Source organism: Corvus brachyrhynchos, unplaced genomic scaffold (genome assembly GCF_000691975.1).
Source record: "Corvus brachyrhynchos isolate BGI_N302 unplaced genomic scaffold, ASM69197v1 scaffold175, whole genome shotgun sequence".
Classification (NCBI taxonomy): domain Eukaryota; kingdom Metazoa; phylum Chordata; class Aves; order Passeriformes; family Corvidae; genus Corvus; species Corvus brachyrhynchos.
Window position 1 is genome coordinate 7,064,568 of NW_008238448.1, and position 25,148 is coordinate 7,089,715.

The following is a 25,148-nucleotide window of genomic DNA, read 5'->3' on the forward strand; positions in this document are numbered from 1 at the left end:
TGACTTTGAGGTTTATACTATGTAATTACTAATGCAATCAATATACATCACTGTTTCGGTAGTTTCCCCTTCACCAGCCTCTTGATTATTTAAACCAACTGGCACATTTGTATATTGTTTAGTATCCTCAGCTTTACGAATAACTATGGGACATCTTATCAGTGATTAGAACAAATGTGCTAATAAGCACTTTCAAACCCAGAAGAATGGGTACTTCTGGTATCTTTTATTCTAACAAAAAAAAAAATCTTTCCAGTTCAGCATCTAGGCAGAAAAATGGCCAACCTAATTAGAAAAAGGTTTGTCAAGAGCAGGGAAAGCATTTCTCACTTTTTTTTGGCATACTGCAACATCAAACTTGTGAATTTTATGTAAAACATTCTGGAAAGAAACAGCCGTTATGACAAATGTGTTATTAGTTCTAAATTAACATAACTAATGAGGTCCTCAGTTCAGTGTGAAAAAAAGTAATAAAGTGCTGCAGTGTGCAGCATTGTATTACCCAGCCTCTTTCTTCACTTGAGCAAACTTCTGCATGGTGAAGGCGAGAGCATTAATTGAGTGCAGGACCTGTTTATAAATCCTGAGTGCAGCTCAGGGTTTGACTGCTGCCACAACTGCTCATTCTTACCTTGTCTGTAATTAACTTCTTGCAGCTTGAAATTCTCCATGAAATGAAGGATGGTCTCTGTTTCAGAGAGGCTGCTCTGGCCTAAAGTAAAGAGACCAAACTCCTACTGCATCTCAAAGTCCTTGCCTGGCTGTGTGGGCAGCCGGGGAATGAGCCAAAAGACTCTTAGGATCAGTCTTCTAGGTAAATAACATTGTAGGCAAGAAGAGGATAAGAGGCTTGTGACTTTCCATAGGTTGTTCCTTATGACAAATTTGGTACAAGCTCCACTGATCCCTGATGAAGGCATCCAGTGTACCGTCAAAGAGGAGCCTGGCTGCTGCGTACAGTTACCTACATAAGTGTGCACTGGCACATGTGGAGTGAATGTGGGCTTCACATATGAGTCCCACCAAATGTGGGACCAATCGAACCTGTTGGAGTCAGTGGGACCCTTGCTGTTAACTCCAGTGGGTGGAGCTCAGTGTCAACCTAGGGAGCAGGAGCACCTTCCACAGCAGCTCCTTCATGCCATGTGCTCCCAGTGCTCTCCTTGTGCTGCCTCTGGCACTTGCTGGGTCACTCTGTTATCTGATTTAGCTCACTGAAGTGGCCCAAAAGTAAGAAAAAGTAAAAAAATAAAAAGGAAATTAGAATTCTTTTGTTGGTTCCTGCTTTCTGGTGGGTCATGGCAGTGGAAGGAAGAGGTAATGGAGGGAAGGAGCTGTGGGGAAGCCTGGGATGGCAGCAAGGCTGAGGCTGGGGCAGCAGCAGGAAAATTAGGTAGGGAGAAGAGCAGCAGCCCTGGCTTGGTCACCAAGCTTCTAGACTGTCTGGGCTGCCTGTGAAACCACAACCAAATTCCTTATGTCAATGTCTTTATTTTGGTTATTGTTTGAAGGAGTTTCCAATCAAAACTTTGTGTATTCCCTAAAATCTGATCTTGAATTTGAACATGCTGCACTACAGGGACTGAAGTCTACCAGTCATATAACATAGATGAATGCCTTTGAAAAACAAATCCTTAATCAAAGTTACACTCCATTTGTTTTTTAAGTTTTCATTTTTCCATTTTAGTAGCTGTTTCATTGCTAGGAGAAGCATTAAGACTTTTCTCATATTTTTCTTCTTGTGGGTCTTTTAAAACTGAATGTACCTTGTTATTAATGTCTTGGTGGAGGATATTTTCACTTATCTGCCCTGTACTTGTAGCTTGACTCCAAGATTACCTGTCAAGGGTTTTGGTGTCTTCATGCAGGAATTTGTGCATTGTTGTTTTGACTATTTGAACACTTCCATTGTAGTATTTCTTTCTCACTATACTGTTGTAATTATACATCAAGTTAGCTGAAGGCAGAAATTTTTTTTGTTATGTAATGTCTTTTTTGTCAGCCTGCAGTTAATACACATTGACTTACAAAAACAACATCAATGAAATTATAGTTTCAACTACGTTGTAACTCTTTTTTTTACACAGTCACGGAAAGAAAGCAAAACCAAGTTGCAAAATGTAGGCTGGTTGAAAAGGCCAATTTCAACATGAGAAAAATGATGAAAAGATACCTTCAGAAAAATGAAGAAAAGATATCTTCAGAAAAAATACACTATGTATGATAACGAGTCATGTATTTCTAAACAGGTGCTGTCTTCGGTCAAAAAGACTGAAGAGGTCACTTTTCTGCTCAGACTTCCTTCTGTGAACATTTAACCAAGGTAAGAAAGTCACTGCTGCAAATTATCTCTGCCACTCACGCAGTATTTTCCCTGTGGGATACCTTTTCTGTTTTAGTGTTTGTTCTTTTTACTGAATGAATCACCATCTCCAATAATAGCGAACTCCCCAAATTATCAGATGAGCTTTTTGAAGTTTGATAAGAAATATGTTTTCATTCTAGCATGGGTTTCTTCCAGAGCAAAACAAGACTTGTGGGAAAAGCTGGGCTTTTCCAACACTTCACCTCCTGAAAATGTCAGTGATAACTTGTTTTGAAATGGTTATTGGAATATATTCAAAGCACTTTATCAAAATATTTTGTCTAAAATCTCCCAACCATAACTACTTTTGATAAAAGATTGTTTCAAAGCATGACTCAACAAACATACAAACCTCAAAGTGCAGAAAACAGCAAAAAAATTAGCATTCCAGATTTCCCCCATAAAGATATATTTTTTTTTAAATAATACTTGCCACCTCTCAGCACATTAATCTACTCAATGAGACGAGCAAAAGGTTATCTTTGGAAAGAGGTTCACCTCAACTGTTTCTCTGGATTCACTTGTTGTTTCTTGGTACCATCTGTTTTTGACGCCAGCTTTGCTCATGTCTGCTCTTTTCAGATTTGCAGATCTCCCAGAAAGCTCTTCCATCCTGCTCTTTGTGTCTGCTCCTTCTAGGTACATATGTGTCAGGTTCCTCATATTCATTCCTCTTTTGGCAAGCCAAAGAGAAATCATCCAGAGTAATTTAGTCCACTGCTAGGTGCCTTTGCACAAGAGTTTGTCAAGTTCCTATGAAAAATCACTCTGGAAGCACAGCGTGCTTGCCTTTTGCCTTTTTTACAGTTTTCACTCTACAAACACTAGGAAGAATCCAGTGGTAGTACAGCTGGGTATTTCTTACAAGTTGTTTAAGAAAATAGAACTTAGTATTCAGTCCCATCCTCCTGCTGGCTGCACAGCCACATGCAGGTAAATATTGCTGCATGCTTTCAGACAGAGACATGGGTGTGTATGCAGTGTTACATAACAGAGAGGGTTAATGTGTGCTGCAGAGCTGTGAAGAAAGTAAGCAGGCATTCATGTGTCAGGAGAGGACAATGGGGTTTTTTGTTCAGAAAATCTGAAGGTATGCTTAAGCCCTTCCAAGGTATCACACAGGTCACTATTACATCATTGATGATTTACATTTTCTGCTCTGTATCATTTTCTCTTCTTGGCTTAGAGAAGCAAGTTAAAGCTAGATAAATGCTGGATGTGCTCAAAGAGTGTGCATTCAGCTTCTAATGGCTTAATAACCACTTTCTTCTCTCTCGTTTGTCATCATTATTATGTGTCTGTTAACAAGAAACTGTTCAGCGGAATCACAGAAGAAGCTGCCTAATACTTTACTACCAGATTTGTGAGAAGGAATAGGGTAGGATAGCAAGGAACAATTTTTAGAAGTGAGGAATAAACAGAGTCTTTAAAATTTAATTTCTTGCTGTCATCATCCTAATTATCAATGGATCTATTTGATGTCTCAGTTTAGAGAGTGAGAATAGTGCTGTTTTGTGTCTGTCACAGTGATTAATGTCTTTCTTTTTAATAACCCAGTAATGTGTACAGAGTCATGTACTAAATCTATAGACTATGCTGTGCCAGAGCAATTATATGACATATACCCAGTTACATCAGTGGTGATGTCCTCTGTTTGGATTGCTGAAAAAGCAGACTGATGACAGGGTGTCTGCTGCACCAGATAGAAACCATAGCCCTGTGAACATACACTGAATTTAATACTAGTTGTTTACCTTCTATTCCCTACTCACTTTGGATTATTTTCCTCATCACAGGAACCAACTTCTCTGCGCATTCCACAGGGCAGCAGAAATAGAGGGACAATAAAATCACAGCTAAGTGCATCATATTTATCATGTAATATCTCTGATCCTTTCCTGGAACTGGTAAGAGAAATGGGGTATATCCCACTGAATTAATGTGGTTGTGCTAATATTACATGAACAATGGTTATGAAAGGCAGATATTAAAGCAAATCACTAAATTCATATTAATTTTAGTGGCATTTTGACCAGCCCTAAGCAGAAGCCTGTGGCTTTGAGGAATTGATTTCTACATTTTTATTTCACTTTTAAACAATTCCAAGACTCCCAGCGTTCATTTCTTATATTGCAGCAAGCTTTCTCAGATGTATTTTCTCATGCTATGCAAGAAGGTGGCTGGAGTTTCAGAAGCAGATGAAATAGAGCATTATCCACTTTCTTCCTAAAGGAGTTATTTCTTCAGCTGATCTTCTCTTGAAGAAACATTCAGATATGCATTGTCTGTGTCTGTGAAGAAGAGCAATCATAATTAATGTGGTAGCTGACATTAAAATACTATGCAATATCTTAATTTTTGGTTATTCATTGAATAAGAGAAGAGAGAGTAGAGAGTTAAATACATAATTGAAAAATTGCAAGATACAGTAGATTATTATCTGACAGCCAATACAATTTACTTCACACCAACAACTTCCACCTTACCAGACTTTTATGGTCTAGGTTTCATTTTGAGGAATGTAGCACTCTGAAACAACTGACAAGTGATGCCAAATATTAGTCCTAATAAGAAGTGTTGAAGAATTATCATTTAGAAGGCATCACCAACACATTCTTCTCTTTTGGCTTGACTTACAAGTTACAGTAATTTAGGGTTCTTTTGAGACTATGACACCCTCACACTGAATATAATTCCATGCTGTGTTAATGAAAGTCAGTGTTAATGGATTTGTGTGGTCAGAGTTATGGAATTAATAGTATTTAAGATTTGCTTTCCACACACAAATAGCTGGAACACTAAGCTCTTTAAACATTTCTATGTATAGTTGGCATGCATAGCCTCTGTTTTGAGAAATTAGGGAGGAATTGGGTAGTCAAGATCCCACGATCTCTGTAGGAAAGTCAAATACAGATTTTGATTCATCTGAGTCCTTAGTGCATTCACCCCTGCAGAGCACTGTTTCTTGCTGGTTGAAGGGATACATGTGAACCGTAGGTTTTCCCTCACTCAAGGATAGTTGTTGAACTTTCTGTGCATGGCTGAAGATGATGTACATAAAAGGGTGCAGGTTTGGACTGACAGCAAACATCTGTACTGGTTTTGTTTCCGTGTAGAGGGAGCATGCACAGGTTTCCGTGTTACTGCCATGTGTTAATACTCAGTGTGCCAGTAACTCTTCCTCAGAAAAGATGCAGTTTGACTTTTGCACAGTATTTCTTAGGCTTTGGCATGCATGGTTTCACAAAACTGTGCCTCGGTGACAGGAATGAGATTTTGATCTGCTTCTGGCAGTGGACCTCCTGGGGCCTGGAGATCACAGTGCTGCTGGAGCAGCACTCTTTTAGGAGAAGAATTGTGTTAGTTGTGTTTTGTTACTTTTTCCCCTCTGTGAACCATAGGCATGCTAATTGTAAGGTATGTATCTCTGGTTAAAGGAGAAGATAAGCCCTGCTGTTTGTCCTTTTCATTTCCTTGTTTGGAAGTGGGAGTGCTGTGTGGAGCTGTGGATGATTTTGCTGATACATGTTCCAGTGCAGAGTACATACTTGGAAAGGTCCATTAGAGCTGAAATAAGCTCTTCAAGTTGACTGATGTGAGCTTGAAGATCCTGTCCTATCTGCTGCTCAGCAGAAGTGAATTTCGAGATTGGATACACAGGGGGTTTTTTTAAGACCAGTAACATTTGACCTGTCTTTGCATATTATTTTGAAAAAACCCACACTTTAACACTGCAAAATACTTGCTTCTTGTTTTTACTTTGATCTTTGGTGAGTTCAGTCACTACAACTTAGTCTCACTGTCATTTTTCACAGATCTGTGGCAAAATGTGATTTTTTTGTACATCCTATAATGAATCAAAAGAACTGATGTGGTTCACTTTTGCGTGTTATTTCACCTGTTTAATTAAATAAGTTAATCATGATTGAAAATTCAGCAGAGACACCCAGAGATTCTTGTTCTCTCTGGAACAAATGAGAAAATTCATTACTTGCCATCTCACCCAATGACATTTCATCAACTTGTCTTTTTTGAACATAACATGAATGCTGTAGGTTAGGAAACTTATTTCACATGTACTACAGCAGCAATTAGTTTCAGGAGGAGGAAATATATAATTCAGGAAGCCTTTCATGTTTGATGTCTAAGAAAGGAAGTAGCCACCACGAGTCGTGAGCAGTGCTGACTAACTCTGAAATATAAAGTTTTCATATGTAAAGGTTTAAGGGATAAACTGTTTTTCTGTGAGTTTAGTAAATGAGTATATAAATGTAGTATGCTGAATTTTTATGCCAAAGTCACCTGAAAAGTCTTGGCCTCAGACCAGTAAGGCAAAAGGGAAAGCAGGAGAATCTCAAGAACTCTACAGAGACTTGGTTGGGTTTTCCCTGTGAGCCAGAGGATGATCTCTCAGTTTAAGGACAAAGCAGGTTTAATTTCTGTTGCTGCTCCTTCATTGCAACACAAACTCATTGCTGGACATTTACACTCTCTCATCACTCTGCTCGGTGCTGTGGCTAATAACTATTTATGGAATGAACCCAACAGGCTGAGTCTTCTGCTTTACTGATGGTGGTCTTAAAATGGAAGATATATTAGTGAACTGATGATATCACTGCTTTTGTGCTGGTGAGTGTAGCTAGCCTTGTACTTTAATAGCTTGGTGGGAAACAGTTTTAAACTTATTTTGGCTGATCTCTGGGTGCCATTATAAACTTATTTAACTTCTATTCCCATTTCCAGACCATTTAGTTTTAAGCCTCTCATGTGGCATTCGTTAATCAGGATATATATAGAATCAGAAGCAAATGAGAATTAGAATAATGAGAACGGAATACAAAAAAATCTGTGATTTTTCTGTTCATACATTTTCATTTTTATTACAGTAATGAAATGCTTAATAATGTACTCTTCAGCTGGTGTAATATATCTTGAGATGGTAGAATTAGTGCATATTTTGGAAAACCCCAATGACAATAAAAGGATACACAGTTTTATGACTAGGTAGCAAATTTGCAGTATCACCTTCATGCTAACTGCAGCTAAAATAACCTAACTAATGAGATAATATGAGATAACATATGGGAGTAAATAAAAAGGTGTTGGTAGGGTGAAGAAATGTCGTAAGTTATGTACATATATAGTTCAAAAAAAATTACAGTTCTGACTCAGGCTCATGAAATTGTGGAAAGTGAGAGTTAAGGCTGCCTCTCTCTACTTAATATGCCTTGGTCCCTTTCCAGCAAATATTTTATTATGTGAGCTGTCCCAGTGATTTTGGAACGTGAGAAGCATTGTGGACGTCTCTGAGGGTTTGACAGTGAATTTTTCCCATAGATCTAAAAGCAGGGACAAAAGTCGATAGAATGGGGAAGAGAGAAAGTTCTTCAGTTCCATTTTTGGGCTGTTTTAGGCAAATAAGCTTTCTGTGCAGCCTGCCCCCCTGATATTAAGGCATGACTGAAATGTTTTATTTACACATTTGGACTGTGGTTAGAGTTTGGACAGAAGATCTTAGTTTTATGTCCCCAGAAAATGTTTTAGTCATAGAGAAAGTTAATTCCACCCCTTCAGCATAGGAAGCCAGGCGAACCTGCAGTCTAAGCTCTCTTCTTTCTGACTCAGATCAAAAGCTTTCCCCTATAACTGTTGAAATGGAAAGGTGAACTCAGTGTAGGCTGGTACCCCATTACTGAGCTATACTGATGATGCCACGAAAAACAAGGTTTGCTTCTGCTATGAGACAAAAGCAACAATCAAAGCTTTAAGAGCTGGCATAAAATTGAATGGCTGGTCAGCGCTTTGGATGGTGATGTTAACAGAGGATGCGGCTTTCAGTCTCAGCGCTTAAACGCTCCTCCTTACTTCCGTAGCTGATTCCTCGTCATGCATGTACCTCATGCAGTGCAATGCTCCCAGGGTCTCTCTTCTCACAGCTCCAATTTTTCTGCACACAGCCAGTTGGGTTACTGATTCATACAGCATTTCCTTTAGGTTGTCGTTCTGTTCCTGCATGCTTAGGATGCCCAGTTTTCTCACTAACGTCAACAGCAATAAAAATAACCCCCCAATTTCTTTAGTTGAATTGAGAGTAAGTGGTACATACCAGTCTCCCTGGCATCACTGGCTGGTCTGTGGGGAACAGAGTCGATATCTCTTCAGTTTGTCTGTTAACTGTACTCTGAAAACAAGTACTTTTGTTTTCAGTTTTCTTTTTCTTCTTAGGTTGAAACAAAATACCTTTATACTTACCACCAATATCTCCCAAGGCTTAGGGAAAATTAGCAAAGTTATAAAATCTACAGTATGCGTGGTTTGCTGTTGCAGCTGCACTTTAAAGGAAAAGTAGTATACTCGTCCTCCTTAGAAAAGCATCTATAAATTAGCACTCTTTGAAAAGTTCCTGATGCCTAGCACAATTTCTATATGTTACAGTCAAAATATGGGCATTCCATTTTTATCACTTCAATCAATTTAAACAGTCTTGCCAAAATCTGAGTGGTCTCTGCTCCAACCTTTTTCCTTATAACATTTTCTGACCTCGTCTCTTCCCTCTAAGGGTCTGAGAAACGGGGTGCCTGAGAGGTGCAGCGTCCCCACAGTGACTCAGTGACTTTGCAAGGGTCAGTAAGGCCAGCTATCCATATGGCAAGGGTGAGTGGGACCTGGCTGGATGTCCTGCATCCTGAACGGCTCCCCCATGGCTGGTTGGGCTGAAGACCATCATGCCTTCAGCAGGGATGAGATTGTCTCCTTCTGGGTGGGTGCCTTTGGAGTGTTTGTGCCTTCACTGGAGAGCCTGCATCTCTGTTTTCCATCCGTCTTGCTGGGATGAGTAATTCTGGTGCTGGAATAATTGTTTATCCAACTCTCTTCAGCTCAGTTGAGGGGTTAAGGGCGTACTTCAAATGCAGCACGTTACTGCCTTCTTGCAGTACTAAGAAAGAAGAAAAGCTTAAGGCAAGTGAGAAGGATTTGTGTTAACTTTGTTGCCAGGGAGTTTTTCTTAAATTCTCACCTTCCATAATATCTGAGTAAAAATAATATTGAATGTATTAAATCTTCAAGTTTCTTACTTCTTCTTCATCAACACTAGGATGAAGCAGTTTACAGTCACCAGAAATGCACATGAGCAAGGCAGAGATATTAGAGTTGTTCTTGTCCTTCCATACCCTGTCCCCTGTGTTTCTTAATCTGCATGTGCAAATTAAACTCTTAATTTACCACTATGTTGTGGTGACAGCAGGCAGGGTCAGAACACTTTAAAAACACGTAGTACCATATTAACATCAGAAACAGATTCTTCCCCAGAGAGGAGAGAAGATTTTAAAGAATGCAGAAAGATGCCACAGGGCTGTAATCCTTCTTGCTGCACAGAAAACTAGCGATTGTTGTCGAAACACTTAGAGGGGGAGGTGTGTCCAATAATATGCAGAACATATGTAGGATAAGGCTTTCAACTGGAGATGAGAACTTGAAATAAACAACATTAGAGAAAAAAAATGGCAAAAGAAAAAAGAGAGGGAAGATGTTGTATGGTAATAACTCCATGTGACTGCCCAGAGAAGTGAACTGCTCCAAGGAGCATCCCTCTGGATGCAGATCGTCTCTGCTACAGAGGGCTGCAGACTCTACCCATGTCCCCATGCTCTCTTTGCTTGCCATGGTATGCTTTTGCAGGGGTTTGAGCTGCCTCCTTGTCCCTTCATGGAATACTAGCACGTATCCCAGGATCGGTGAGGGCCATTTGTGAAGACGGCCCATGGTCCTGATTTAGTAAAGCTCTTAAACACCTGCTTAAGGGATTTGCTGATTTGGACACTGTGCTCTCCGCTGGCTCTCTCCACATCTTCTGGCTCACTGACTGTTTGGCTCTGCAAATGCTTTAGGATGCTCCCGCCATCGAAAGCTGGCCTCTGCAGCATTAGAAGTGGGGCAGGCATGCTAGCCTTGCCTTGGCAGGTAGGTCTTTTCTCTGTTAATTTGTGATGGGAGATGAGCTGGCTGCCCCACGCTCATCCCAGCAGGTAGGAGCATGCTGCAGCACGTGGGGCCACAGTGCATCATCCTGTCCTGCCAACAGTCCCATAGAGTGTGGTCCCCAGCCTTCTGCCTGCCACGTGCCTGCCAGTGGCACTGCTCTCCAGGAGGTGACCATCTATCCCATGGACTCCACTCCAGTGCTATCACCCCCTGCTCAAAACAGCCTCATGTTGCAGAGGGTCCCCTACAGGGGTGTGCCTTCTTTTGGTGGCGGTGAGGAAAGGCATGAGAAAAAGCTTCACTGAAGTGAAGTTAAAGTTTTGCTTTAGAGACATTTCTGCCTTAACCTGATTTCATGTGGGGGGGTTCTCTTTCCGGGGGGGGGGGGCAGGGGGGAGATTTCAAAGCTTTTGTAAATATGACAGTTTTAAAGCTTGCTGTCTGGATGAAAGCCTTAGACATCACTTTTAAATGCTGAAATTTCCAGTCTTTGAGAGCACCAAAGTGATTTAGGACCCCAGGTCTGTGGGCTTTGGCAGGAGTAATTTTCAGTGCTCCTAAGTCACTGTTCTTTTAAATAAAGTTTTACTACCTTAGGATCTTTTCAATATATTTGCCTTGTTTCTACATTAAACTTCAGATGGCAAAATCCTCATAACTGTTTGTATTCCTGCAGAGACTGGGTAAAATGAGTTTATTTTTTTGGTCCTGCTTTGCTTCATCCAAGAGACCCCAACTGGGAGAATTTGGAGATCCCCATTTGTTATGTTTTTTCCAGCCCAGAGGTGCCCCTGCCTGCAGCAGTGATGCTCTGCAGGGAAATGCAAACTTGCCAAGCTTTGCTTACCTCAGCCCAGCATGTGGTTCAGCTCACTGAGAGATGCACAAGTCTGACACACTTTGGAGATTGGCCAGGAGAGATGTATTGCCTGGCAGAAGCAGGACACACATCTCTCCTGCATTGCTTGTGCTTTGTGTGCCAGGCCTCAGGCTTCTTTGCCGAGACAGGTGCTGGTGCTCTTCATACAGCCACTGCTCCTTCCTCCCCGGGGGCAGGGCAGGAGCAGAGCCTGGGGCCATGCCAAAGCCTCTTTGCAGACACCTGTACCAACAGGCCAAGGTGCAGTTATATTTTCTGCACTGGGATTGGGATCCACACAGGCTTGTGTGCCCATGGATGGACTGTTGGTTCACTGTGCCACAGTGCATCCAGACTTCCCCTGGGAGAACCTGAATTTGGGTGTTTGGAGAAACTATGCCGAAAAGCTAGCACTGTGCCCCAATACCCCTTTAAAAGTGGTGTTTCTGGTCCCCACAAAGAAGTTGATAAAGAAGTCCAAATTAGTGGGATTATTTTGTTTGGAGGTTTTCTAATAGGGTTGAGGAACTTTGTAAGGGGCAGACTCAGGACTTCTGTTAAATCAAGCCTCAGGTTTGGATTTTCTATCCAATAGTGCTGGGGCAGGGCAATACAGGGTTAAGTGCTGCAGCTGGGTACTGTTGCCCTGCACAGTGCTGCATTGGAAAAGGGGGGGAGCAGAAAGATATGCCTGAAACTATTCTGCAGACCAACATCTCTGCTAGTTCACCTGCAAGAAGCAAACCACTTCAAGGGCTTCACTGAAGAAAGAAATATTTTTCCCTTAAGAAGCTTTAAAATAAAGGGCTCTCCTGACAGAGAAGAAATCCTGGTGATTCAGCTGAGCAGAGTGCAGTGTACTCAGCAAAAAAAAAAAAAGGAAAAAAATGAAAGTGTTAGCAGAGCCTTGATTATTGGTGACAGAGGAGCATTAGCCAAGTTATAATGGATTGTCAAACTAGGCTTGTGTTTGCTTAGCCTCCCAAGTTCTTTGCACTGAGTCAACATCTAGACATCTGGGATGGGAGGTGGGGGGAGTAACATTTTGTTAAAAAAAAAAAAGAGTGAAAATCAGTTGAATTTATGTTTCTATTCTAACGAAAGAAGTGTTTAAAAGGAAAACATACCTTTCAGAGTGAAGCATTTGTTTTTGTTCTCTACAAGTGCTTGTTTGAATTCATGTTTGTTAAGGGGCTTGTAGTTAGTAAATCATGGAGGTTTCCCTTGGTAACATAAAAATAGGTGTGATTGGAAAATTTGTAGTGAGAAAATAATACTGCCTTTCACCCACTTGGACTTGACTCGGTGAGATATTTGAAAACCCGGTTTGACTTAAAAGTACATTTCTTTAAGAAAAAAAGTACCATTAAGACAGAAATTTTCCAGGAAGACACATAGAAATTGCAGCAACAACACCATGAATCATGTGTCCACCCAAGGACACAGCCATTCCCAAGTGGTGGTGCTTACTGGTGAGGGAAACACAAAACACTTGAGTATGAAAGCAATACCAGCTTGAAAAACAAAGACAGATTTTCTGTAGTACATATAATTTAATTTTCCAGCCTTGTCCTTCTGTACACTAATTCAGTCACTTCTTATATTTAGGACCCCATGGCTTTGATAGGCACAGCCCTGGTGCCCTCTTGCCATTGCATTTGTGTGTGAAAATAGTTGTGCCCAGCTTTATACCACACTGCAACCTGTGCTGGTCAAAAGCCCAGGGGAGCAAATGGACAGACAACAGCCAGCTTGAGAAGGTTTTGGGTCAGGTCCTGGTGCTAATGCAAAAAGGAACGATACTTCTGAATGCAAAGTTTTGTCTTTGTCCTGTGCTGCTCCCTAAGGGAGCTGGGAACAGTGCCGTATTTTCACACACCAACAGGAGGGCGCAGGCAAGAGGAGGCAGACACAGACACTGGGATGAAGATTTGGCTTTAGCCCTCCAGTCTCAACTGAGGCTTTTTGAGGGCCTTTGAGTGGTTACAATGGATGACTCTGCAGCACGGCTGATAGAAATATTCCACTGAAGGTGCATCTGCTGATACCTTCAGAAAATTCTGTGCCTTTTGGTTTCATCCAGTTAGCCAGCAAGGGATTTCCTTGGGAGTCACTATGCTACTGCATCTAATTTTGAACAGAAAATCCTGTTGGTGACAGAGTCCCAACATTTTGTTTTGGTGCTGTATATGTGGGCAGATTTAGTAACTTGCAAAATTCAGTACATCATAATGTTTCTGGGTCACTGAAGAGACTTGGCAAACTTTTGTTGTACTTTGTAATATGTTTTTTCTGTTTTAAGTCAAACCAGAGAGAGAGCCTTGACTTTGAGTGTTCTGATTTATTTCATCTGTTTTTAGAAGATATCTTTGGTTTTGTTGGACGTAGGGAAAAGAAGACCCTGGTGGAACATTGCACTCATAAAACAACAACAAAAAAGAAGAAACAATTATGAAACAGGAATATTTGAAGACACGGTACGTCAGTCATTTAATCTGCATCCAAATTAAGCTATTTTTAAAGTAGTATGTTCTTTCTAATTCTGCTACACTAATAAAGAAGGTTTATTCAGCAAGGGTTAACTTTCTCTTGTGCACAAGGATCTAATTCATTTAAATCCCTGTTGAGTTTTTAGCACACAAATGAAGTGTTATGTGGTTATGCTGGAGCACTTGGCATTGGGTGAATTTTTCCCATCGTAATGTTGACTTACCAGACATGTGCAAAGCCTGTCCACCTCACTGTGGCTGTGCCTGTGGAGCAGAAGGCAGCGCTGTGAGCAGCCCCGATGTGGATGGAGCAGTCCAGGTCTATGTGCAGTGACCCTCCTGCCACTGAGGAGGACAGTGCATTTTGCTGGGTAGATGACCTGACCCAAGGCACTCTGTATTTTCCGAACTAAGGAGTTTACAGATCTTGCAGACCTGGGAAGACTGAGAAAATGCTTGCGAAATTTAAACAAAACTGAACATCTTCACACGCTGTAGGTGGGGACTTCGGTACATGCAGACTGCTTTTGGTAGCTGCAGGGACTTTATGCTGTGAAGTATTTTAGCGTGATGACACTCAAGACTAGGATTGCAGTTCTAATGTATGGATCACAGAGATTCAGGGGTAATACCAAGCCTAGGCCTGTATTGTAACACACCTTTGCAGTAACTGAAGGTGAAAAGTTGGTTTGCATGTGGCATGTTGAGTCCCACCCTGATATATGGCAAAATAATTGAAACATAAACAATTCTGTAAAGATAAGGGTGTATGTGGGCTTCTTGTTGTGAAAATACACATTATTGTAAACTTACCCAATTGATTGGGAAGAGAGGAGACACTAATACTTCATATACCAGTGCTGGGCTGGTTTTCATTTGCCAGGCCTTCTTTGTACTCTTTTGGCAAGGTAAAAGTCTTTGTAGGGTTGAAAATATAAATTGCACATCAGAAAAGGCTTTTTTTTACAATGCCAAACTAGTATAAAAGGGACTTAGTGTGGAGAGGGCCAGACTTATTGTTTGCCTTTCCTTGGCCTTTTCTCATCAACACAAACCAGCTTGTTCTGGAACTTTATCAGCATATGGACTGGAGTTATAATTTGGTTTGGACTGTTCTTTTTTTGGAAGGAAGTGTTGATGTTTCCAAAAAAGTGACTTTCTTGGGGTGTTGAAGCAACACACGCTTGTCTTCTGTGCTGTTCTTTATAAATGTGCAACCAGGTATTTACAGTATCTGTGCTTAGCAAATATCTCTTGACTGGGAAATTTTTGCCTACATGGTTGTGCTACAGGCACAGGAAGTCTTTAAAGATATTATGTTAAAATAAAGCATCCTAGCTTGTGAAATCAATAGAAATCTTTCTTCTGGTTAAATTTTCAGTCCTGAAAGTTAAATAATTAAGACAAGGTGGTGTTAGGTCATAGGTTGTCCTCGATAATCTCAAAGGTCTTTTCCAACCTAGTTGATTCTGTGATTCTGTGAAGATTAAAAGATAGTTTTTCATGAGAGTTTTAGGGTGAGTCCCATGTTCATTGCATATTCATTTGAATACTCAATAAACTGAATTTAGCCTGAAAACCTATCCAGAAGCATGATGGGGATTTAATTCTCAGTGGTAACATTGCATGCAGGAAGACAAATGTAAATGGAGTAAAAATTACATCTGTTTTTGACCAGACAGTCCTGTGTTTATAGCTAGACACTCATCATACTTGCATTTTCATATGTTTTGTTTTCAGTGTTAACTTGAAAGAATATGAATCATGCAGAGGGCAAAGATCGAGGTAATTTTCCTGACACTGAATATTTTACTGTAGGATTCACAAACCACTTACCCTCAGCAGTATGAAAATCTTCTCATTGCCTTTAGGCTGTTGTGTTGTGAAAGGTTGCAGTGTAACATGTGTGTCCTACTTCCTGATTTCTCCATGGACTAATCCAAAAAGTCCTTGAAAATTTAGAATGCTCCTTTTTAATGTCACAGTACTTTGGAGTCACTGTCTCCTTGATAAATCTCTGTCTCTCCCCCCTTACTGATAAATTACCAGTGTTTGACATAAAAGTACACCTTAACTGTTTTTTATTTTTCAGTATTAGGCTATGGAAAAAAAGGAGTGATGCTTTGAGGTGGAGCAAAAAAATAAGGAATAAAAAATGCTTTGACTTTTGTCATTATCAATGTTATATGGCAATATTCACCTACTTCAAGATTTTGCTGTACAGTGGAAGTGAAGTCTCTGCCAAGTGGGCAAATGTTCCTGAGCTATGTAAGATCAAAACCTGTTAGAAAAATGAATGGCAGCAAGCAGCCTGACATTAAGTTATACTGTTGATGATGAGGAGGGTGCATCTAGTTTTTGTTCTCTAAAAGCTAACTGCCAAGTGATGTGCTGTTTTAGCCACTAAAAGCTTCTCTGAGCATGGCTTCTCATAGAATTATTCTTATTTTCCTTTCAAGCTGCATTCTCTTCTGTTATGTAGATGAACCTCATTGGCTAGGGATACTTACATCCAGATCCATCAGTCCTTCAGTGCTCAACATCTCTACACCTGACTTGTGAGCTCCTAGCACTGGAAACAGAAAAAAGAAATCCAGCTTGGAGACCTAAGTTCCATATTCAGTGAATAAGCAGAAATCAGCATATGAGAACGAGATAGGCTATTGCAAAATGTTGTCCATAAATGTCAGTAATGAGAATTGCTAAGAACTACAAAGAAATAACATAAATATAAACCACGTAGTAGATGGAAAACTGAGATACTCTATAGATATATCCAGAAGGCTTAGATTTTGGAACAAACTTTGTTGGGAAGTAGCTGAATTGCTGTCACTGAGGTCTTTCAAGAGATTAGACAGAATCTAGGAGGGACAGTCTGGGCACATTGGAGCTTGATGCAAAAAAAGACAGCACTTATTTCATGGAATCAAATTACAAAAATGTCATGCTGGAAAAGATTTCAAAAGATTAACTTATTTGATCCTGCTATGGGCATACTGACAACATGGTTGCAGTAAGGATTGGCTCTACCTATTTTGTGAACAGGCTGATATTAGAAATCCATGAGCAATTCAAAATAATTGTGATGCTTTTGAAACCAAATACTGATTTTGTTTTCTTCTGAGCTAAAAGACTAATACACCATGAATTAGTGGTAGGCCCCTTGCTGTACTGGGCCTTGTGACTTTTGGTGTCTCTAAACTGGGGAGGAAAATGCTGTCTTGATGAGCTCTTATGTAAACAACAAATATTAACATACATAAAAATATTTACCAAACTTAAGTCTACAAAGGTATAATTGCAGGCTAGACTGTCCTCAGCTAGTTGTTATGGACAAAATATCCTGTTGCATCCCTTTTAAAATCAGTGCATTTCTTTTTTGGCTGTATGCTTCAGATGAGTTCCACATGTACTCCAGATTTCCCAAATTCATCATTGGTGTCTTATTATCACTTGAAGTTGCTTCACAGTTAGGGCAGATCCAGGATTCTCATTTGTTTTCCATAGCATGGATCACATTTTAATACAGAATGTCTTGTGTATCTCTCCTCTTCCCATTCTGCAGTTGTGAAACACCCTTGTGGTGTGGATAATTATTACATCCATGGAAAGTGAAGTTAGGAAAGTATTTCATGCAACTTTAGCTTCATAACAGTTTAACAGCTGGGGCTGGGGAGAGCCAGCACTGTGTGACTGGCCAGCTCTCCACTGCAGGCCATTTCTGAGAACATCTGACAGTATCCTTTTATAGTATTTCATTTCTAACTTGTCTTTAGTTCATTAGTGGTTGTTTCTAAGGATTCTGCCTTCCTTGAGTGCTCTGTCCCTTTCCATCTCTCTTTTCCTCTCTGCTGACAAGACCAATGCTAGAAAGCAGTGTGAAAGGCAGCACCCTCCAAGTCACAGGTTACTGACACTATGGGTGGGTTCAGGGGCTAGAGGAGAGAGACCACAGGCCAGTCCAGGCTTTTCTTCCGGAAAACCGGAAGAAGGTCTGGTCAAGTATTCCTCACTATCCCCGCTTTTTGAAAAAGGATTAAATTTTCAGCCAAACACCCACCTCTAAGGAAACTGGTTGTGAGTCTCTTAAAAATGCTGGTTAAATGCAACTTGGCAACAAATCATCATGGATCATCTCTTGACAAACAAGAGGTGGTACTTGCAACTTGCACTGAATTTCATTCCTATTGTAGCTGAACTTGGGGGAATGATACTAATATATTTGGGGCTGAGAGAGAGCTGTTTTTCAGAGGTGTGTATGGACCTCCTTCTTCCTTTCCATACAGTTTATTCTAGTGGGTTTTCCACTCTTTCAAAGATGACTAACAGCATGGAAGACTCCCTCCATAATCACTTAGAGCCATTTTCTGGATCTGCTCAATAAAATAGGCTAGCCAGGATGAATACATTTTTATAAGCCAATTTAACCCATGGGGTTTGTATGGTCATTTAATGTTTCTCTCCCTTTTTCCTCATGAAGAGGTGCTGCCTGCTCATTGTTTGTAATCAGAAAGACACTTTGAGGATATCTTAAGGGGTTAAACTGACCAAGTTTATTTTGTTTGGTCATTAGGATTGTACAGAACACAATACAAATGTGTACATTACCAATCCAAAATGAGTGCTCTGTTGCTTTGATTACAACAACAGGGATTAATTAAGCTCTGCCAGACATATTACTGCATTTGTATTTGTACACACTTAGTGACAATATAGCCATTGTCACAGATGGATGGCAGGGCTGGGTGGATGACTGGTCTGGCCCCAGAGGGCATTTCTCATGAGCTTGTGTTGTTAAAGCCCTCAGAAGCCCAGGAGCATTCCTGCATGCCTTGTACCAGGGCATCCCTAAGCAAAGATGTGCTGCCAGCTCTACTTCAGCATGTAGCACCTGGGAGCACCACCATGCCACTGCCAGGTGAGGCATCTCTCATGGGAATAGAGTTCACAAGCATGCTGTTTAATTGAAATACAAAACATTATGGACACTGGCTAAAAAGACACCATTTTGATGTATTGGGATGTCTTGCTTCCTCAGTCTTTCATAAAATCCCTGTAGAAGCTAAAAGTAAAGGTTCTCTTGGAAGTGTGATGTGAGGGAAAAAAAGCATTCTGCATTTCAGCTGTTCTTTAATGAAATCTAATATGTGGATATTACGAGAGGAGATGGCATCGTGGGGTAGAAAGTTCTTAGAAGGCCAAACCCACTGTGAAAATCTGTTTCAGTACTAACATGGAAGCATGAATTTAGTTGCACAATGGTTACTCACCAGTTCTGAAAAAAACATAGAAATTGTTTCCAGGTTCAAATTAGACAAAGCAATGTGTGCTCTGTGACACACTGGTCCTCAATTTTATGGCAAGAACCTCCAGTTTCTTTGGCAATTCAAAGCAGAGCTCCACAGTGCACTGAAAATTTTGTGGCAGCTTCATAAACACTCCCAAACTCTGGAATATATTGAACAGTGAGTGATTTGATTACACATATTAAGTGGATTGAAATTGCTCCTTGTATATGGTTTAAATGAGGCTTGATCTGGGGTTTTGGCGTGGTGAAGATGGAAGGAGCTTGAGACAGAGAAGGGAAGATCTTCAGTGTATACACTGAAGCCAGAGGACTTGGAAGAGGGGTTTTGGGGATTTAATGAATACAAATTCTCCCTATTTTTTCTATATTTACTGTGAGCACTAGTTTTGTCTGCTGGATGATGGGTGAGCAGGAAGTGTAGGGTGTGCTCTGGGTGACCTGGAAGATGAGCAGGTGCTCTGCAGAAACAAAGGGTTTGGCCCAGGCACTTCAGACCCAGACAGGGCTGTTCTACTTGGATGGAGCTCTTCTGGGATATTGTAGCAAATAAGGTAAGGTAGTAATTGAAACAGTTTCTGAGCAGTGTTTGCTAACCTAGATACTTAAAATGACAAATACATTGAAAGCTGAAATCTGTGTTGAAATACTTTTCTTCTCTCTTTTGGACCAAGTAGGTTTTTAGATGACAACTGGCATATCAGCCAGTGCAATTCCAGGGCAAAGAACCTTCAAATTTGATTATTTCTAAGTATTAGGACCTTTCTGTCACATAACTCAGGCAATTGATGGCTTATCTGAACCTTTTGCTGAGATCTGTAACTGGAGACAAGAGCATTTCCAAACTTAACACATTTCACCCAATTAGAAGCAAGGTCTAAAAAAAATCCCCTCTTTTCAACAGTCAAATAAGGAGGGGATGAAGGTAAAACTAGTCCAAGTATTATCTCAGACTACAGGATACTTTGCTTTTGTTTGATAATGAGACTATATTTCGTAAGGCAGACTGTGGGAACAAAGGTAGCCAGGGGTAACTGTGGAAGTGCAAATGAGTGTGTGTGCAATTGAAGAGTAGCTGGATAATGTCCATCTCATAATAGTCCAAGATATGGCAGAGGAAATTGCAGGTCTGGTAGAAAGGATTTTTAATAACCTATGAACTCCAAGGCAGCACTTTATGGTTGGGGGATAATGCCTGTAACACCCTCTGTTGCAGGAAGGGAAAAATGATCTGGGCAGCTCGTTAGTGTCACTTCAGTAGTATGCAGAGATTTGAAACAACAGAGAACAAAGATAGGCAAGTGAAGAATGTAAAAATTAAAAGCAACTGGAGTTTTTCAAAGGTGAATTGTACCAGGTTAGATGATATTTCTCTTTTACAAGGTAATTCCTCTGCAAAGGAAGTGAAGTGTAGAGATTGAATCTAGCAGGGCTTCAGTGCCACTGAGCTGTGCAGGAGCCTAAAATAACCTGAGGGAGATGGGAATTTGTAGGCAGACTCTCAAGTGGTAGGGGACAGTTTAAAGAAGAGGCCACAGAGCCACCACCTGAAAGGGCAAGGGTTGAGCTGGAGGAAGAGAGCCATGGCATTCCTCCTGCAGCATCTGGAAAGTGTTCCTGTTTAATTGTGCCATTGATGACTTTGTCACCAGAAGTCACAGCATGCTAAAGCACAGGGTGAGGAAACCAGCTGGGAGTTGTTGTCTGCTGAAAGAAAGTTTGAAATAATATCCCGGCAAAACCAGATGGACCTTCTGGATGGTGTGTGAGCAGCTGGACAAAATATAGCAAGGCAAAGGGCAAGGTGAAGGAAGTTAACACCTCAGTACACATTCCTTTGATGAGACATCTAGTGTAACCTCCTATGCTGAGTAAAAGTTGCTTGCTTTATTAAACAGTCTTTAATTAGGTGATCCCAAGCTACTGTTTCTCATAGCATGTCAACTGAGTTCCACGTAAAGACTCTTAAGGCTGAGATTACTCTGAGAGCTAGAGGTGGATCAGGCAATTTGTTTGTTTGTTTGTTTTTTTAATTGCTTTTTCTTCTGCAGAAGTTAAAGGTAGGGACTGTATAAAGGGCAATGCAGAAAGATAATGTTTAATGCATATAAACACTGTTGAATATCTACATCAGGAACTTTCTGTCTCTAATGGCAGCACTGCTTAAGCCAAAATTTCCTTTTGGGAAAAAGAATAACAAGGAATTTTAAAAAATATTTATGAAATTTTGGGAAAAGTGAAATCTGTGTTTGAGAATGTTTTGATTGGCAAAAAAGTTTTGGTTGTTCTACCGCTTGCTAAAAAACCTGATTTTTTTTAAGAATTAAAATTTCTGCATGTTTGGAGGGTAGCTTACTAAACACTGGTAAAAACATTTCAACATTAAAAAATACAATAATCTTATCTATATGCATATATGCTGGATTTATATTGTCTAGTTAGTACTTTTTAAAGTTAAATAGAATGATAAAAAAGCATTAAATATTTTCATGTCTCTATTCTCAGCTCTAGCACAGGAGGTTTTTAGAGGTAGATTGTTGAGACCCACTTTACAGTGACTACGACAAGTTAGTGTTGGGCTGGGGAATGTATTTCCAGAAGTGGTGCAGATTGCTGTTGGGAAAAGTACAGATTTGCATTCTCCTGTCTTTAGACTTAGAAATAGGGAGAGAGGCAATGTAGGACTTGCTTTTTTCTGTAATCACTGGTGAATCACTTAGAGAAAGTTTTCTAACTTGGGTCACTCTAACTAGCTTACAATTCCAAATTAATCTGTCAGCCTGTGTGGCATATGTTGCAGAGGGCCCAATCAGCCTGTTTATACTGGCTTTGGGAGTAGACACACAAATTAAAAAAAAAAAAGCGGATTTCGGTGCTGAACATCAGGCATCTGACTTTGAGAAAAAATAATACTACTTTTAATCTGTCTTGCTTTACTTTCTTCTTAATGTGAGATCCCAAGCTGCAAACTGAGATTATCTTGACGTTTTCCTTTGCCTTTTTCAAGGAAAAATTCTTGCTGGTTTCTATTCAGCAGAGCTTTGGACAGAGCAAGGGCTGAGAATAGAATGATTAAGCCTCAGTCAGAACCTCTCTTGCTTCTTTGTGATTTCCAGAACTGCATTCTAAGTCACTCAGATGCACCTCCAGCACCAGGAATTAATCATCTGCTGACAGAGTGAAAAGCCATTAGTTTTATAGGAGCTTTTCCCCCTTGAAATTCCATTGCTGTTTGACTCTTTCTGAGAGATGATGTTGAAACTGAGGATGAATTCAGTTTCAACATTTTCATATTCTTTGCAGTCACTGCCAGGAAAGTGCTCAAATCTTATGCAATAATGGCCTGGACTCCTTTCAGCGTTTGCTGTGGTCGTCACGGCACTGTAATGATCTCAGCTCCATACGTCCCAAGTGCTGGATGCAATCTGCTTGGAGATGCTTCTCTGCACAGGGCTGAAACTTCAGAAGCAGTCATAGAATCATAGAAACCCCTGATCTGGAAGGGACCCATAAGGATCATTGAGTCCAGCTCCTGGCCCTGCACAGAACCATCCCCAAGATGCCTGAGAGCATTGTCCAAAGGCTTCATGAGCACTGTCAGCCTTGGAGCTGTGACCTCTCCCCTGTGGAGCCCGTTCTAGTGCCCGAACATCCTGTGGCTGTGATACCCAACCTCCCCTGACACAGCTTCATGCCATGCTCTCAGGTCCACTCTGTGAGTTGTATTGGCAGGAACCCTCCCGTGTGGCACTAGAGCAGATAATGGAGTGGCTCTGGGTAAAGCACAGGTACAGCACAGGTACAGCAGTGTTCCCAGCCCTGAGCTGCCCTGCCTGGGTACTGGTGGCAGCCTTGCCCAGCAAACAGCACTGCAGGCTGTGGACCCCAAGTGCAGCTGCCCACAAAAGCTTGCTCACGTGCCTTCATGTAGTGCAGCCTTCCTTCCCACCCAGTGTCCTGGTTGAGTCCAGCTCCTGGCCCTGCACAGAACCATCCCCAAGATGCCTGAGAGCATTGTCCAAAGGCTTCATGAGCACTGTCAGCCTTGGAGCTGTGACCTCTCCCCTGTGGAGCCCGTTCTAGTGCCCGAACATCCTGTGGCTGTGATACCCAACCTCCCCTGACACAGCTTCATGCCATGCTCTCAGGTCCACTCTGTGAGTTGTATTGGCAGGAACCCTCCCGTGTGGCACTAGAGCAGATAATGGAGTGGCTCTGGGTAAAGCACAGGTACAGCACAGGTACAGCAGTGTTCCCAGCCCTGAGCTGCCCTGCCTGGGTACTGGTGGCAGCCTTGCCCAGCAAACAGCACTGCAGGCTGTGGACCCCAAGTGCAGCTGCCCACAAAAGCTTGCTCACGTGCCTTCATGTAGTGCAGCCTTCCTTCCCACCCAGTGTCCTGGTGCTCCTGTTGATCCTGCTGCACACATGGGCTTTTTGTACCCCCACAGCTCCTGGGAGATGCAGATGCCAAGAAGCAGGCTCTTCTTTCATGTATCCCCCTCTATTGTTTAGAGCACCATCTAAGCACCTAACGGGTTTTATTTTAATGTAGAAATATACACAATGTGATTTGGAATTCACCTTTGGCTCTCCAGTTTTTAGGGAAGGCTGCCTTGTGTAATAATTTTCAAGTTGCAGTGATTTCCCCATTTCCCTCAGACAGCCACGTTACTGACTGCTCATTCCAGAAGGAGATGGTGTTGGCTAATGGCTGGAACATTGTAGCCTTGTCACCTTGTTTATAGCACCTCTCTGTTACTATCCACATGACCTACAGCACGGGGGCTAAGCTATTTCTTTATCATTTTTACTGTCTGTGAAAGAAGGTTAAACCCACCAACTTTGTGGGATGTTGTAAAGCTTTAATGGATCAAAAGTACTTTAAAATTATCAGGTAAATGATTGCAAATAAATACCCAGACAGCTATTAGAATTCTCTAATTCTCCTCTGACGCACAATGTCTGGCTACTTTGAAGTGCCCCTTCTGTGTTTGTTTGGGGTCTTTTTAGTAGCTAAATTGTGTTAGTGTGGAGAAACAGGAATAGTTCGTGCAAACACAAAAAGCCCTGAAGATGGAAAGAAAGAGTATTTATATGAGACAGGAAAAGAATGACTCAATAATTAGTTTTTGGAAGAGAGCATTTGATAGGGAAAGTGGATAAATTTAAAGGTCAGTCTCAGTTACAAAATACTATTCAGATTACTTAATATAATACCAATTTTTCTGTTATTTCATCCCTATGAGACAAAATGCTTGCAGTTATTCAGGCAGCAGACTCTTCCCTTAAGAAATTCAAGCAATCCAAAGCATAATTGCCTCTCCCTCATTGAAGGCATATTTCCACAAACTCTCACCTCTCTCTCCAACCTCAAGGTTACTACATGGAGATTATAATGAGAAGGAAACTCGATATATTCTTTGTCTTCAAACTTGTAGAATTGTGATACCCAAAGGAACCAGTACTTTGTGATTTATGACTCCTCTATTTTGTTATGAAGAGATGTTAAACATCTTTAATACGTTAAATATCGTGTTATCCAAGTTTGGCTGCTGATTGCAACATGCTCACCCTTTATTCTCTAGAAGAATTTGCAGAATACCTTTCTGTAACTTTCCACATTGCTATCAGCTCTGCAGTGCTATGCCTTATTTGTATAATTGGAAGTTTTTCCAGTTGTCTGGGTAATTGTACCATCTGAGGGATATTACCCTCCTTTGTAGCCTGCAGATTCTTCTGAATCATTTCCTATGTTAATAAAACATTTTATTTTTGTATTAAAAAAGTCTCCAAACCTGATTTAAACTAAATGCAAAGTATGTTCTCCTCTTCTCCGAGGGGTCTCACACAGCCCTTGACTGCACTTCCATTAACACCAAGAAAAATTCCTTTTCTGCTTGAAAGGGAGTAAGTGATAAAGTGCTAAAGTGCTGTTGGGGTGTTGGTGATAGTATCAAGCTGCACAGCATTTTTAACAGATAATACTGAAACATGAAGCAAACCTACAAAAAAAAAAAAAAGGACAAGGAAAGAAAAAAGAGAAAGAAAAGACAACTCAGAATAATTTAAACTGAAATGTTGTGTAAGCCAACAACAGGACACCAAGCCAGGAATCAAACAGGTCTGTGCTCTGTTCTGCCTTTT

The 25,148-nt window shown here is 40.9% G+C and overlaps 1 long non-coding RNA gene across 4 annotated transcripts in view; it reads left to right on the top strand.

The window, feature by feature from the left end:
• The window catches only part of LOC108447299, a 65,766-nt gene that overhangs the window by 29,683 nt on the left and 10,935 nt on the right, over nucleotides 1–25,148 (top strand). For 3 of the 4 annotated variants that reach the window (XR_001862786.1, XR_001862783.1, XR_001862785.1), the window contains exons 2-4: nucleotides 2,250–2,323; nucleotides 4,162–4,272; nucleotides 13,568–13,684. This is a non-coding gene — a long non-coding RNA (uncharacterized LOC108447299). The remainder of the gene's footprint in view (nucleotides 1–2,249; nucleotides 2,324–4,161; nucleotides 4,273–13,567; nucleotides 13,685–25,148) is intronic. The other variant, XR_001862784.1, reaches the window with a different exon arrangement.